At 35.4% G+C, this 13,456-nt stretch overlaps 1 protein-coding gene across 1 annotated transcript in view; it reads left to right on the top strand.

Annotated features, from left to right (window-relative positions):
• Positions 1–922: 922 nt before the first annotated feature.
• The window catches only part of LOC105839736 (protein sickie), a 190,401-nt gene continuing 177,867 nt past the window's right edge, over positions 923–13,456 (top strand). Inside the window, exon 1 of the mRNA XM_036293781.1 lies at positions 923–1,154. The gene's annotated coding sequence lies outside the window, so the exon portion shown is untranslated. The remainder of the gene's footprint in view (positions 1,155–13,456) is intronic.

The raw sequence follows: 13,456 nt of genomic DNA, 5'->3' as shown, positions 1-13,456 counted from the left end.
TTGGCCGAAGTTCTTTCGCGTAGCGGCGTGAAGTTCGGCGCGGTTCAGAAACATTCAACTTCAGCTCGGACGCGTCCAACGGACATCGGTGTGGTTCAGTTTCCGTTCTGCGTCGTGTTGCGTCGTGTACTTTACGCGCGTTAATCTTTCCATCCCAAGAATACGTGTCGCGGGTGCAGCGATCGTCGAGGACGTCGAGGTCGTCGAGGATGCCATGCGAGATCACGAAAACTCGTCGTGTTGATTGCTCAAGTGTCGTTAGTCGCGGATTTTCGGTCAATTTGCGCGAGTGAGATCGTCGGATGAAAATGGGAGACGACAATTTCGGACAGCATTTAATCATTATTAATATTTATTGTACGCACTCTGTAATAATGGGAACGCGAGTGACGCGAGGGAGGACACGTTTTATCACGTAGCTTACAAGAATTCCTTTCGTCATCGATAAAATCTCAATTACCAAGTTGTCTTAACCTTATCGCCCAACATGATAAAATTTCATGCCCCACATTGTAATCGTTTTGAGTAATTTAATTTAAAAAAAAGTCACGGCTTTCTTCTTTGATACAACTATTGCCTTTCAAAATTAAGTTTTAATTTAATCTTAACGTAACTAAATTAATTTCAATACGTCATCGACCTTAATTTTGTTAGAGAAACGCGTTACCCCGAGTCCTGCAAAAAATTCCTTCCACGTAGAACTGATCCCGTCTTTCTCGGCGTGATTCGCGATGTTGCACGTACTCATAAGGCGTCGCGGAGCGTCGCGGCGCCGCACGACGCACGCCGGCACAGGTAACAGACTCGCGACGCTCGAGGAGTGAGCCTCCCCCCCCCTCCCCTACTACGCCGCTCGCGCGCCGCCGGCTCGACCTTCCCCCACCCCACTATCACACGGACAGCGGCGCGTGGCGCAGTCGGCGCTCACCGCTCGTCGCTGTTAGTTCGAAAATCGTGGCGCGTGATTCCGTCCCGACGTTTACCGCGTTTTAACGTTCGCATATCGGTGAGGGCGAGAGGATCGCCTCTCGCTCGCGCGTCTCCTTCCGCCGTTTGTGATAGACACACATATCAGTGAGAGTGACGTTTCTTGTGCGAGGCTGCAGAGGGACATACATATCAGCGCGTTGTAAGGGGCCCCGCATTTGGATCACGTGAGTACGGCTTGAGATTTGTGTATTATTACGAGGGAAGTTTTCGACGTGTGTATTATGCGTAACACGTGTTGAGTTCGCGACTTTCGAGCATGTTCGTCCACGTCGTGGACCTATCGCGTGCCCTGCGAAATATCGCGACATGACGGCCGGTCAGAAGGAGTCACGTGATCGTTCGTTGCTCTGAAATCGGATAGTCATTCGAATTTTCGGCGCGAATGAATGCTGCTACACTTGCGGTTTTATTCGTTTCACTGTATTTTAATATTTAATTTAGTCACAAGTTTATATTGGTTTTTAATAATTTATAATAATTATTACGATTGAAATAAGTGTTATAATTGATCGTTACATATAACCGTGTTCGTATTTATATAGCTTTCTTAAATTTTAAAGTTTTATATACGATGAGAGAGAGAGAGAGAGGGAGAGAGACTCGTAAAATCGACGGCCTTTTCGAAAATATTATTTTTCATTGTACATTGTTTATGCTCGTTTCGACATTACGTTGCTCGTATAAGGAAATATTCCAGCTAACGTGTAATATGTCGCGCGCGTCAAAAATAGCAATTTTTCATGTTCAAATATTAACTCGGCGAGTCGTGTGTTACGCGCGCATCGCGCCACGTAATTTATATTCACTGAGTTTACGGAAAACCTACCCTCGCGGATTGGACGACGTCACGAGGTAATATAATAATCGGGAATATCGTCTGCGGCGCTAAATTGAATGTCGCATTATCCTTTTCTTCGCACGCAATTTATGCGTGGAGAAAATACCAAATGCCTAATGTACCATTCACGTTTTTCACCAATTCTACTTAGCAGAATATTGAGTAAGTTTTTTTCTAAACAAAATTGAGAGCGAAAGATTGAATTATATATTTTTTTGGTTTCCTTTAATAATTAACTTCTTAAATTCTGTTATCGAAATAATTTGTACAGCTCGAGGAGAGCTGTATTTTTATAGAAAATATTGTAACATAAAATATTATAAAACGAAAAAGGTTAAAACTGTTATTTTAATAATAATTTTTCTCCATCATTACAAAAATAATGTACACAGCTCGAAAAGAATCACATTTTTTTCAGAAAATATTATAATATAAAATGTGAAACAGAAAATATTGTGTCCAGATAACTATTACAAAATTATGGCAAAAAAATGTGATTTTAATAATGAATTTTTTTAACCCTTCTTACTTTAATAGTGAGTTAAATTTTTAAACTTTACTATCGAAATAATTGGCACAATTTGAAGGAATCTACCTATTTTCAGAAAATATTGTAATATCAAATATTATAAAAAATAAATATTATGTTTAGATAATTCTCACAGGACTACGGAAACGTAACGCAACGTGAAGTTCGACGTAACGTAAGGTCCGCCGTGACAATTGCCACATTTTCGCGGAGGGTCAGGTGGGAAAGGCGGAAATACATGGAAATATAATTGTCGCAATTTTGGCCGCGCATGGATGAGAAATTTCGCGGTATCGAAATTACTCGCCGTATCGGGACACCTGCCGCGATTATTATCGAAGCGTAACGGTATTTCTGCGCGATGCATAACGTGTGTTGTCGCCATCACCGCCGCTAGACCTCGCGCTCAAACGCGCCGCTAATGATTGTTCCGCGAACGTTGCGTCACGAGGACGTTTCCCGAGGTCTTTCGAAATATCATTACACTCGAGTTTTATATCAGTTTTACGCTGTTCGCGGACTTAATGCCCCCGTCGTCGTTTGCAATCGTTTGCTCGCGCGCTCGCTAGCTCTTCTAATAAAAACTAGCAAAAATGCGAAATCGTAGAACGAGGTCATACAACAAATTCTTCTAAGACGAAAGCTGTTTGTTTGCACATTCCTACATTTTAAAATATGTCTCTGTAAATGTTTTAAAGTATCGAAGCGCGAATGATTAAAATTATTGAAACTTTTCTTACAGGGATTTTTTTCTTATAAAAGTGACTTCTTTAATTTTATTATCTTTGAATTATTATTTGATGAATTATATGTTTCTTTTATTCTGGCAAATCTCTGTCGTTGAATTTTCTCTCAGAGAAATCTGGAAAAAATATTGCATAGGATATGGAATTGTGAAAGCGCGAATTTTATTCTTAACATGGAAGACAAAGAGCCGATTTATTTTCTTCATTGCTGGAAAGTAGAGACATTTTTACATATCGTCTTGTCGTAATTAAGTAACTGAGAGAACCGATGCGATTACCAAATTTGGCAATTCCTTGGCTGATGCGCTTTTGGTACCGTATGCAGGTTGCATAATGCGCGTCTGCATAAGCGCGCATACTCGATCTCGAATGCCGGGCATATTTAAGCGCGCGTTTAATTTGCCGGTAAACGGATTCTTTCTTTCGCAACTATAGTTTATTTTGGAAGAGTTTTGCGTTTCCCGAATTTCGGCAAAGTGTTTTGGGAATTCGCGTAACGTGAAATTTGATACGCGTTTCCAATTTCCTGCGTATATGGTTAAAAGGATCCTAGAGCAAATTATCGATATTTTTTTTTACCAAAAAATGCTTTTGAACTGGCTTTACGGAATTCCTTTATATACAGCTACGTTAAAGTACGTTAAAAATAAAGAACGATTTTATGTTAATAACAAAAAAGATGTTAACGTATCATAAATTTTTCAAAATTACAAAAAATTTTTTATTATTAACATGAAATCGCTTTTTGCCCTCTTTATTTTTGTGCATACTTTGTAAAAGAATTTGGAATTTTATAAAATCAATTTAAAAATATTTTCTGAAAAAATGTCGATAATTTGCTTCAGGAGCCCCTTAGCGTTGATATAAAACAAACAAAAATGCTTTGCATAAATATTTTTGTTCAAAATGTTTTAAAAATAAAATTAGTATCTAAAATTTGCGTCCAATTTACGCGTGGCAAAATTAATGCATCTATTTATTGACATAGAAAATTTTTATATGCTGTTGCTTCTAAATAAATTATATAAAAAACTACATGCGCGCCGTATTACACGTATTCATAGAGAAAGAGAACTAAGGAATAGATCGGATGTTTCCACTCGCAGAAATTAAAAGCTAAATTTCGTGTAGTAATCGATTTACATCCAGTCTTTATTTGAGTCGAAAAAAGGAAAACATTTCAAAAACAGACCTCGTCGGTGGCAGGCGGACGCGTGTCGTCCATCGACGCAAAAGGGTTACGGATATACAGGGCGCGTTTATTTTTGCACGTTGATCGTCAGCGTAAACACGAGACCGTCTGTTCCGGCGCTTCTCCTATCCGGTTCGAAAAACGATATATGGCAGTTATCCGTGCTAGTTGATTCACCTAGCTAGATAGAGACACGTTCGATACTTCGATCGATCTCCGCCACTTGAGTCGATAGGGACATTTGATACGCTCTAGTGAATCGGGGAAGAATCTCAATACAGGAATGGATTTTCTGGTTTCCGGTTATATAGATATCCGTATATGTAGATATTATTTTTATTGTAATTAAAAAAAGGCGAATTGAAAAAAATATTAAATTAATAAAATTATTGATTTAGTTTTCATAAATAAAATTAGCATATTTTTATTAAACAGAAATAATTATGTAACGTTATTTTTGCTTCGAATTAAAAAAATGCAATTCAGAAATTGTTATATCAAATAAAAAATAATCAGAACGTATATTTGAGAGCAAATGTCAATTTTCTTCTAAAATTATGAAACAAATTATGAAAGATTTTTAACAGTCGCATTTATCAAAATTTATTTTTAATTTTTTGACGCCTGTTCCAGTCGATGTTTTTCCCTTTTCATTCACACTTTTCCCGTCAATTAAGAATCGTTAAGTCAATCGGCGCGTTATTAATTGTTCCGCGTGTTTGATCAGAGGAAAGAATGACTCCCTCCTTCGGAGATCATTAATCTTACCCACGTTTTGTTCGACGAAATACTCAGCGATCGTGATAATTAAAAGAAAACACGTGCTTGATAGAGATTACGCATGAAACTTGACTGCTTAATATACTATCAAATAACAAAAAAGTGCAAACTTTAATGAACAGCAAGAGTAAAATATTAAATACTATGTTTCATATTTATTCTAACATTAGAAGAACTTAAATAATATTTAAATTACATATGTGCAGAATATATATACTGTTTACTTTTGAATAAAATTACCTATAATACTTTATTATAAATTATAAATTAAATATTTATTTCTATTGTTTTTCCTATAAATGCTTGTAACTTAAAATTGCATTTAAAAAATTTAGCTGTTTTGTATGAGATGTTATTCTCTACAATAAATAAATGTTTTTGGACAGGTTTCTTGATTGATTTTGTCTTTATATTTTGATAAATTTTTTCTCTTAAGAAAACATCGTGATCTTTGCCGAGAAAAAAAATCCAGAATTTATTGGCAACGATTCATCGTTCTACTATATGTGAATGTATAAAAGGCATACTAATCGCTGCGCTGCACAAACATTTTTCCCCCCTTTACGGATTAAAACAATAATGCCAGCAATGTTTTTTTCGTCGCCCGTTTACGACCGCGAACGTTTATACACGCGACCTATTCCTATTAACTTGCTGGTATGACTCGCCGTTAATTTTTAGGGACCGGATCTTTCCTCTGCTCGTTTAGATAAAAGCGTAAAATTGCAATTTGCGACGAAATTATTGCGATTTTTATTATAGTTTAGTAATAGTACATCACTCTGCGACGTTGGTGAAGCTTTTGTTTTTTGGGATATGATTTTGATGGCTTACTTTAACTACTAACTAATTAACACATATTTGTGAAACGACTTTGTATTTAAGTTATGTTATTTTATATATATATACATATATATATCTATATATACTTAAATTAAATATTTGCATTAAATATTGATATACATATAACAATTTTTAATAATTAATAATTATTTTGAGAATAATTATTAAATATAAAACGCCAAACTTTTATCTTGTAAAATTTTAACAACAAATTCTTTTCGACTGTGTATTGTTGACTGTATTGACTAATATAAATTTAAATTTAGACGTCAGACGTTTTGTTTTTTTATTTCGAAAAAAAAAAATCGCTCATTTTCTCGCGTTAAATCGCGGGTAAAACGATCTCTCAGTTGTCTTGAGAGAGGAAACAGCGATCTTCCAACTCGAACATTTAACGCATCGGCGTTAATTTGTTGGATTCCCGTTGGAGTGTTGTGTTTAGGCAGAGGATGGCGTGCTTGGCGCACATATTTAACGGCTACGCATTAAACACACTGTCGCTGATGAATGTCCCGGCATTCGTCTGTGGCATAATTACCAGGATACAATCCCCACCCCCCTTTGGAATCTTTCTCCACCCTCCTCGCGTGCCTTCGCAGGCAAAGGGTTGATGTATAATATTTCTTTGAAAGCAAAAAATCTTTTATACACACGGAGAAAACTTTATAGTAAAAATTTATATTATCGTAAATAGCAAGTGCGGATCAACGAAGAAATTTTGCTAATTTTTACTATATTTTTCATCCAAATATTCACACTACTTATGGTATAATTCTTTGAAATTTCTTCCTATGGTCCATAGCTACAATACATAGCAATTTTTACTATAAAATTTCTACTGTAAAATTTTCTCCGTGCAATTATTTTTGCATACAATATCAGAGATTTAAAGTAATAAACATCTTTTAATTTAATTTATTATGTGAAATATTTTACATCTCGATATTTCTGATATATTGAGAAGAGGAACAGATTAGAAAATTAGATAGGCTCACGACAAATGTTTAGTAGCCGCAGGTATAAAGATAAACTATTGATATATGTCATCTGCATGAAGCGCCGGTGGCGCACGTCTCCAGGAATGTGTTGGGCATCCCCGGGCGTTATATGAGACTAACGGGACTCACGCGGCACGAATTGTGAGCCCAGCCAAAGGTTACGACATCTTATCCCGATCGCGATCGTGCCCCGAAGCGATGTTACTGTGCATGTGTCTCGTTTCTGTCCCGTGTATTTCTCTCGGTTACATTTTTTAATATTCAGAGGAAAAGTTCAACCCTAAACGTTGTGAGATTTGTAGGGCACGGGAGATTCTTACTGCGGATAGATAGCAACATGATCGCAATAATGTCGCTGGAACAGATAGCGACACGTTGACGACGCTATCCAACGCAGAATTGTTTGTATTTCTAATGTGAAAATTTAAATGCATTAATATATTAATAGTTTACATTGATATATATTAAATAATATGCTACATTAATATAATAAAAATATCAGAGAAAAATGTGGCATCTAAAAATTTCTTTTATAACAAGCTTTTTTTTTAAATGTTAAACAGACTAAAAAAAATAATATATTTTTAGTCTGTGATTTTACTGACGTGGCAAAAGGTTGAGACCTGAGATCATAAATTCGAATTAACGAAGCATATAAATTCTCATAAATGACGTGGTGATTGGAGATGTCGAATTTCTATCGAAATCAACGCTTCTTTTTCGATTGACATTTATCTTGATCGACAGCTCCATTATAACTAGCAACTCACAGCTACTTCAATATCATGTTAATATCCTGTCTCGGGTTTTTTCGAGAATGCTCTTAAATTATCGCTTCGGAGCCCCCTTCAAGCAAACTCCCATAAATCAGTTTTTTGCTTTTTATGGCGTGTTATGATGAAATGTGACTGTCTTAGCTATATGTTTTGATATCAGTATCTGTAGGTACGTATATGTATTGCAAAAATTCTGATAATTTTCTTTGAAATGTTTCGAAATTTTTCTAAGGGAACATTTACCTTTATAAAAGTATTTATCATTAAATTAAAAATAATTGAAATTGGAATTATAATTTTTCTATATTTTCGGTCCTGATTATAATTTTGATTTTGATTATTTTTTTATACACACACATGAGTAATGTTATAATATTGATAACGTGATAACTTATATGTTTAAATGCATTTGAATTATAGTATTGAATATGTCAGTACAAAAGAATGTTGTTTGAAGAGATCGAATGTGTAAGAAGGTGCTGTTAGTGATAAAATCTCAAAGCTCATAAAATACCACGTCGAAAAGCACTTTAGTAAAACATCGCGTGAGCGGATCTTTACTCCATCGAGGAATTGACGACAACGGTGTATCTAATGATACGCATAAACAATAGTGACAATGTTTTCCTTCTCTCTCTTTCTCGTATTAGAGATACACGAGCGCGCCACTGGCACTTTATGGACCTCGTAAAACGATAAAGACATCTATATACGTTGCACAGTAGGTAGTACCATACAAATAGTCCAGACTCGCGAGCCTCTTAACGCGCGTGAGGCCCAGAAATCGAAAGATCAGACTCCCTTCTCGGTAAAAATTATTCGAAGCTATTCAAGTCTTTGACGCAAAAATTTTTTACTTTATTTTTACAAATTTTATACTTTTTGAACAAAATAAATGAAATTTTAATTACATTATTATTTCGATTTACATTAGTGTATTAACCTACGTAATTTTATCAATTTTATTATCTTTATTGTATTATATTAAAAGTGTTATTGGAAAGAAATTTAATAGTTAAAATAAAATTGCAGAATGTTATTCAATTTCAAATTTTTTTCAGAAAATTTCTCATAAAAATCTTTCTAAAAATAGAACATAAATTTTATATATTGGCATTTTAAATATTTAGAAAATTTATTTTCTGAAGTTCACATATTATAATTCATGATATTGTTCCGTTCACCTGAGAAAGGAGGTCATCAGGGGTCGGAAACACGTTGGAATCTCGGGGGGATACGTGGAGGGGAGGGGAGGGGGTCAACGACGCAGACTTGGCTTTTAAATCATCGTGGGATGAGTCGACTCCTTCACCGGTGGTCCCCGCTATCACGCGGCCGAGTTATTAACGACCGGGGCCTTCAAGTAAAGAACCGCCCTTCGCGGCCCTTGTGGCCCGTCGCGGCTATTAACCGTTTATTTATTTGAAAAGTTTTATACCCGTGTTACACCCGTGCATCACACGTAAATAACTACTGTAGTTCAAATATGATGCTCTACTCACAAATGTTTATCATAAAGATAAACGCGGAATTCTTCCAAACAGATTTATTTATCAATTAGACTTTTTTCTAAAAGAAAAAAACCGCGAAAGAATATATAACTTGAAAAATATTTAACACAGAATACAAAAATTTAATTAATTGATAATATCAATAAGAAAATTAGCAAAGGAAAAGAACTTGGAGTGAAAATATGAAACTCACAATCGGATAAATAATAATTTGTATATACCATTGTAATATACCATCAAACCTAACGTACAAACAACGTACAACGTACATTTTACGATTATTCGTACTTCCTACGGGATTAACATGTGTAACAGAACAATGTCAAAATTGTCAATTAAGTACATTAATTATTATTGCAGAGGCAAAGTTATCATTATTTGAGAACTGTCGTGCAATTTACTCGCGATGGGTTTATCCTTAGGGAGTAACAGGGGGCGGAGGCAAAGGGCTGTTCATGAGGTTGCGTCGCGTGTCTCGCGGTATATTTGCGAACTCGGACTACGAAGGTTAAGCGAGATAGAGATAACTTCTAATTTATTCGCTTTAGATACGTTTAACAGGCATCTCGGGACGAACATAAGAAAACATTTACCTGCGATGACGCATGCAGTTTAATGTACCATCGATATCTCAATTAGTAAACCCCTTTGTTCCTTTCTTTTTCTTTTTTTTTGTTTTTTTTTTTACAAATACAATTGGATAATTTTATGATCTATTTAGATAATATCGAGATAATGTTCTGTAATCTTCGGTTATGTAATATATAATTAACTTAAAAAGTTTAAACTTTTAATTAAATACAAAAATACATTTAATTATCGTTCTCAGATTAGAAGCATCATTAATTCAAAGAATTCGTGGAATTCGCTCGATTGCAATTAGGTCTTCCTTTCCCTCCATTAGAGCGAGTTGTCTAACTTAAGTGCGTGCTGTGCGCGAGATCGAAATCGAGATCGACTAAAAGCAGAGCGGGATGGGGTAGGTTAGATTCCGTAGAATTCATTTAGAGAGCGCCCTGTTTCGCAAACATCGGAGGACATCGGAGGGATGGAGGCTAAAGGGTGTCAAATCAAATTTCCCCGCGGGAGGTGGACGGACGTCCGGCGCGTGCGGATCAATCCTCCCCCTTTTCTCGCCCTTCTCGCTTTTTTTTCCTCTTTATTTTTGCGTCGCGCTCTCGATACACTGATTTCGCCCAGCTTTCGGAAGGTCGCCGACGGTTAAATAAACTCCGAGGTTCCGCGAGCGGACCTTTCCGCGAGTAGGAGAAGGAAGCAGGATGAGATTGGCTGCTGGGGCGTCTCCTCTCGTAGGGCCCTACGTAGATAAATGGTCTGTTACGCTGAACTTCTCTGATAGAGATATTAATCTTTCTCAGAGCACTCCCCGCCCTCCTCTTTGCCGCCCTCTTCACCCTCTTCCTCGTTCCGCGGCGGTGTCCTTTTGCTTTGGAGAAAGGATCTTGTTTTCCGCTCTTTTCTATACTGATCTCTTTTTCTTTTTATTCGTCGATTTTCTCGGTTTAACGTTATAAGAACAAAAGTCGCATTTGAAATATGATTTTATTTCTATTTAATAAATAATTTTAATAGATATATAAAATATAACAGAATATATGAATGTTTTATTAAAAGAATATTATTTATATTACCAAATTATTTACGATAATATTAAAATATATATATATTGATTGATAATTAAATATTTTTTATTTAGATAATTTTTTTTCCTTTAGCTTTTTACGTTTTTATAATTTTAGATTTTGTTATTAATATTTTTATTAGTTGATACCAATCCTATTTTTTATTTAAATTATTTAAATAATTTATTCTAGCAATAATTAACTTGCTAAGGCGTTAAATTAACGTCTGTTATATTTATTAACATATGAATTTATTTTTAATAAATTCTTAACACTTATAATTAATAGTTTCTAAGATATTTTATACTGTACTTGTGTGTTCACTCTATTGTATTCATTTTAAGATATAAACTTTTTCCTCCTCTTTTTCGTTGGTGCTATGAGAAGTGGAATATCATATGTCCACGTCAGAGGGGTGAAAAGTAACGCAAGGGCTCAGCTTTGATGAAAGTCAACTTTCTACGTGCGAACTTTCGGCTTTTCCACCCCGACGTGGAAATAATTCTTGGCCCTTCGATGTTGTTCCCTTTTTTCATATATTACATGGTTATCCTCGCAACAAACATATCCTAACGGATTATGAGAGAAAGAGAGAGAAAGAGGGGGGGGAGGGGAGAAGAGGAAAAGAGAAATACACGAGAGCACTTTTCTAGTTTTAAGCCGATATACGTTAGTAAACAAGGATTTTACTGTTTTGTGATTTATGATTTTTTTGAGTAGTTCTTTTTTAAATTTACACTCATACGCACATGAAAGAAAAATATACGAAAGAGAGATAATATTCATTAAATTTATGTGTGTATATGTGTGTATCAAATTGATTAAGATATAAGTTGATTTGACAAAAAATATCTAATTTACGTGGCCATGAGAAATATTTAACATACATAAATACTTAACATACAGAAAAATCATCAATACTAGCATATCATTGAACAACTTTTTTATATGTGACTAATCTGGCAGATTTATTTTTGATAGATTAGTTATACAACATTCGGCCAGATACTTTTTGGCCTTTATCAAGTGTATAATTTGATTATTACATTATCATTTGTTGATTAAGCCAGTACACTTTACAATTATACATTGATTATATCTCGTTTCTTCCGTTATTTATGGCTTCGTATTCCGTGTTGGAACGCACGTCTGTACTCCACAATATTTGTTCGTGAAAAACGTTGTGTAATCTATCAACTATAAATCTGCCAGATTATAAGTCAGTATATAAAGAATTAAGTTATTTATTAATTTTTTAATTGTTGGCAATGAAAATAATACTGAGACTAGCGTATCACTTTATTTTGGGATAGTATTTTTTAAACATAAAATAAAACTTTGACAACATAAAAAACTTATGCTAATATTGGCAACTTAATTTCCTTTATTTTATAATATATTTATATATTTTACATATTTGCGTAAATTAAATTCAGTATTTATTAAATCAATTTGTACATAAATTAATTGCATATGTATTTCTATATGTTTAAATTTTATACTTGATTTTTTTCCTCTTTCGCCGCCTTTCAGAATTTCTCAGACGAATTTAATATCTTACCATTATAATGAGTTTTCGTGCGAAGAGTTCTCACGAGGATATCGGGACAATTTTATTTGCGCACACTGCTAACAGATCAAAGGTCAAATTGAATTTTTGCTCCGTTCTCTCTTTTTTTCTTTTGATGTCGAAATTCGTTGGAACCAATTTAGTCTTTCGAAGAAGCAATATGTCAAGTATATATAATAATTATATTATTTTTAAGAGTATTAGAAGTGACTAATCTTTTTTATGAGAATGATTAATTTTTTAATATATAAAAATTATTACATTTATCTTCAGAAAGAAAGCATCAACACTTCTCTTACTACAACAGGGATGTTAACACTTAAAGCACTTGTTAGAAGCGAAATGTCGTTACGTACCATTTAAGAACTGTAAGCGCGTCTGTAACTTCGAATGTGCAAATGCGACACGCACCTCGATATTCACGTGTATGAACGGACGAGAGGGAACAATATAGAGTTCCATGGGGTAAAATGCACGATGTGCTACGGTGCGTGGTATCGCAAGCAAGGTGGGGACAGATCGATAGCATAAGGGGCCTTCCAGACCTTATGGTGCCTCCTCCCGCTCTCCTCCTCCTTCTCTCTTTCTCCTCTTTTCCTCTTTCTTCTTCTCTTCTCTCTCCTTGTGTTTCTCTTCGTCTTGTTTCGGTCCGCGAAATTAACGCACGCGTTTTGCGTCGCTTGCGCCGCTTTGTACCGAGGGATGAAGAGTCTCCTTAAATGAGAAAGAAGCAAGAGGACAAGAAGGGGGTCTGTAGACGTTTTATCCCTTCTTTCTCCTTCTATTAACGAGTCACGGCTCGCGGTCGATTTCACGGAATTTTGTCTTCTCGCGTTTCTCCGTTTCCGGCGCGGTTTTCTTTCAGTCGAAAGTTGCTCGGGGCCGTTTGAATGAAAGGGCTCAGGTTCAGAAACCGCAAATTGCGCGGGGAACATGTGGTGTCGTTGTTTCACGTGTGTGAAAATCGATATTAAATGCAGGAGGCCGATGAAAGAGAGAAGGAAAGAGAAACAGAGAGAGAGAAAGACAGAGAGAAAAGC

Source organism: Monomorium pharaonis, chromosome 11 (genome assembly GCF_013373865.1).
Source record: "Monomorium pharaonis isolate MP-MQ-018 chromosome 11, ASM1337386v2, whole genome shotgun sequence".
Classification (NCBI taxonomy): Eukaryota; Metazoa; Arthropoda; class Insecta; order Hymenoptera; family Formicidae; genus Monomorium; species Monomorium pharaonis.
The sequence above is the reverse complement of the archived record's forward strand: the minus strand, read 5'-3'. Positions and strand labels throughout refer to the sequence as shown.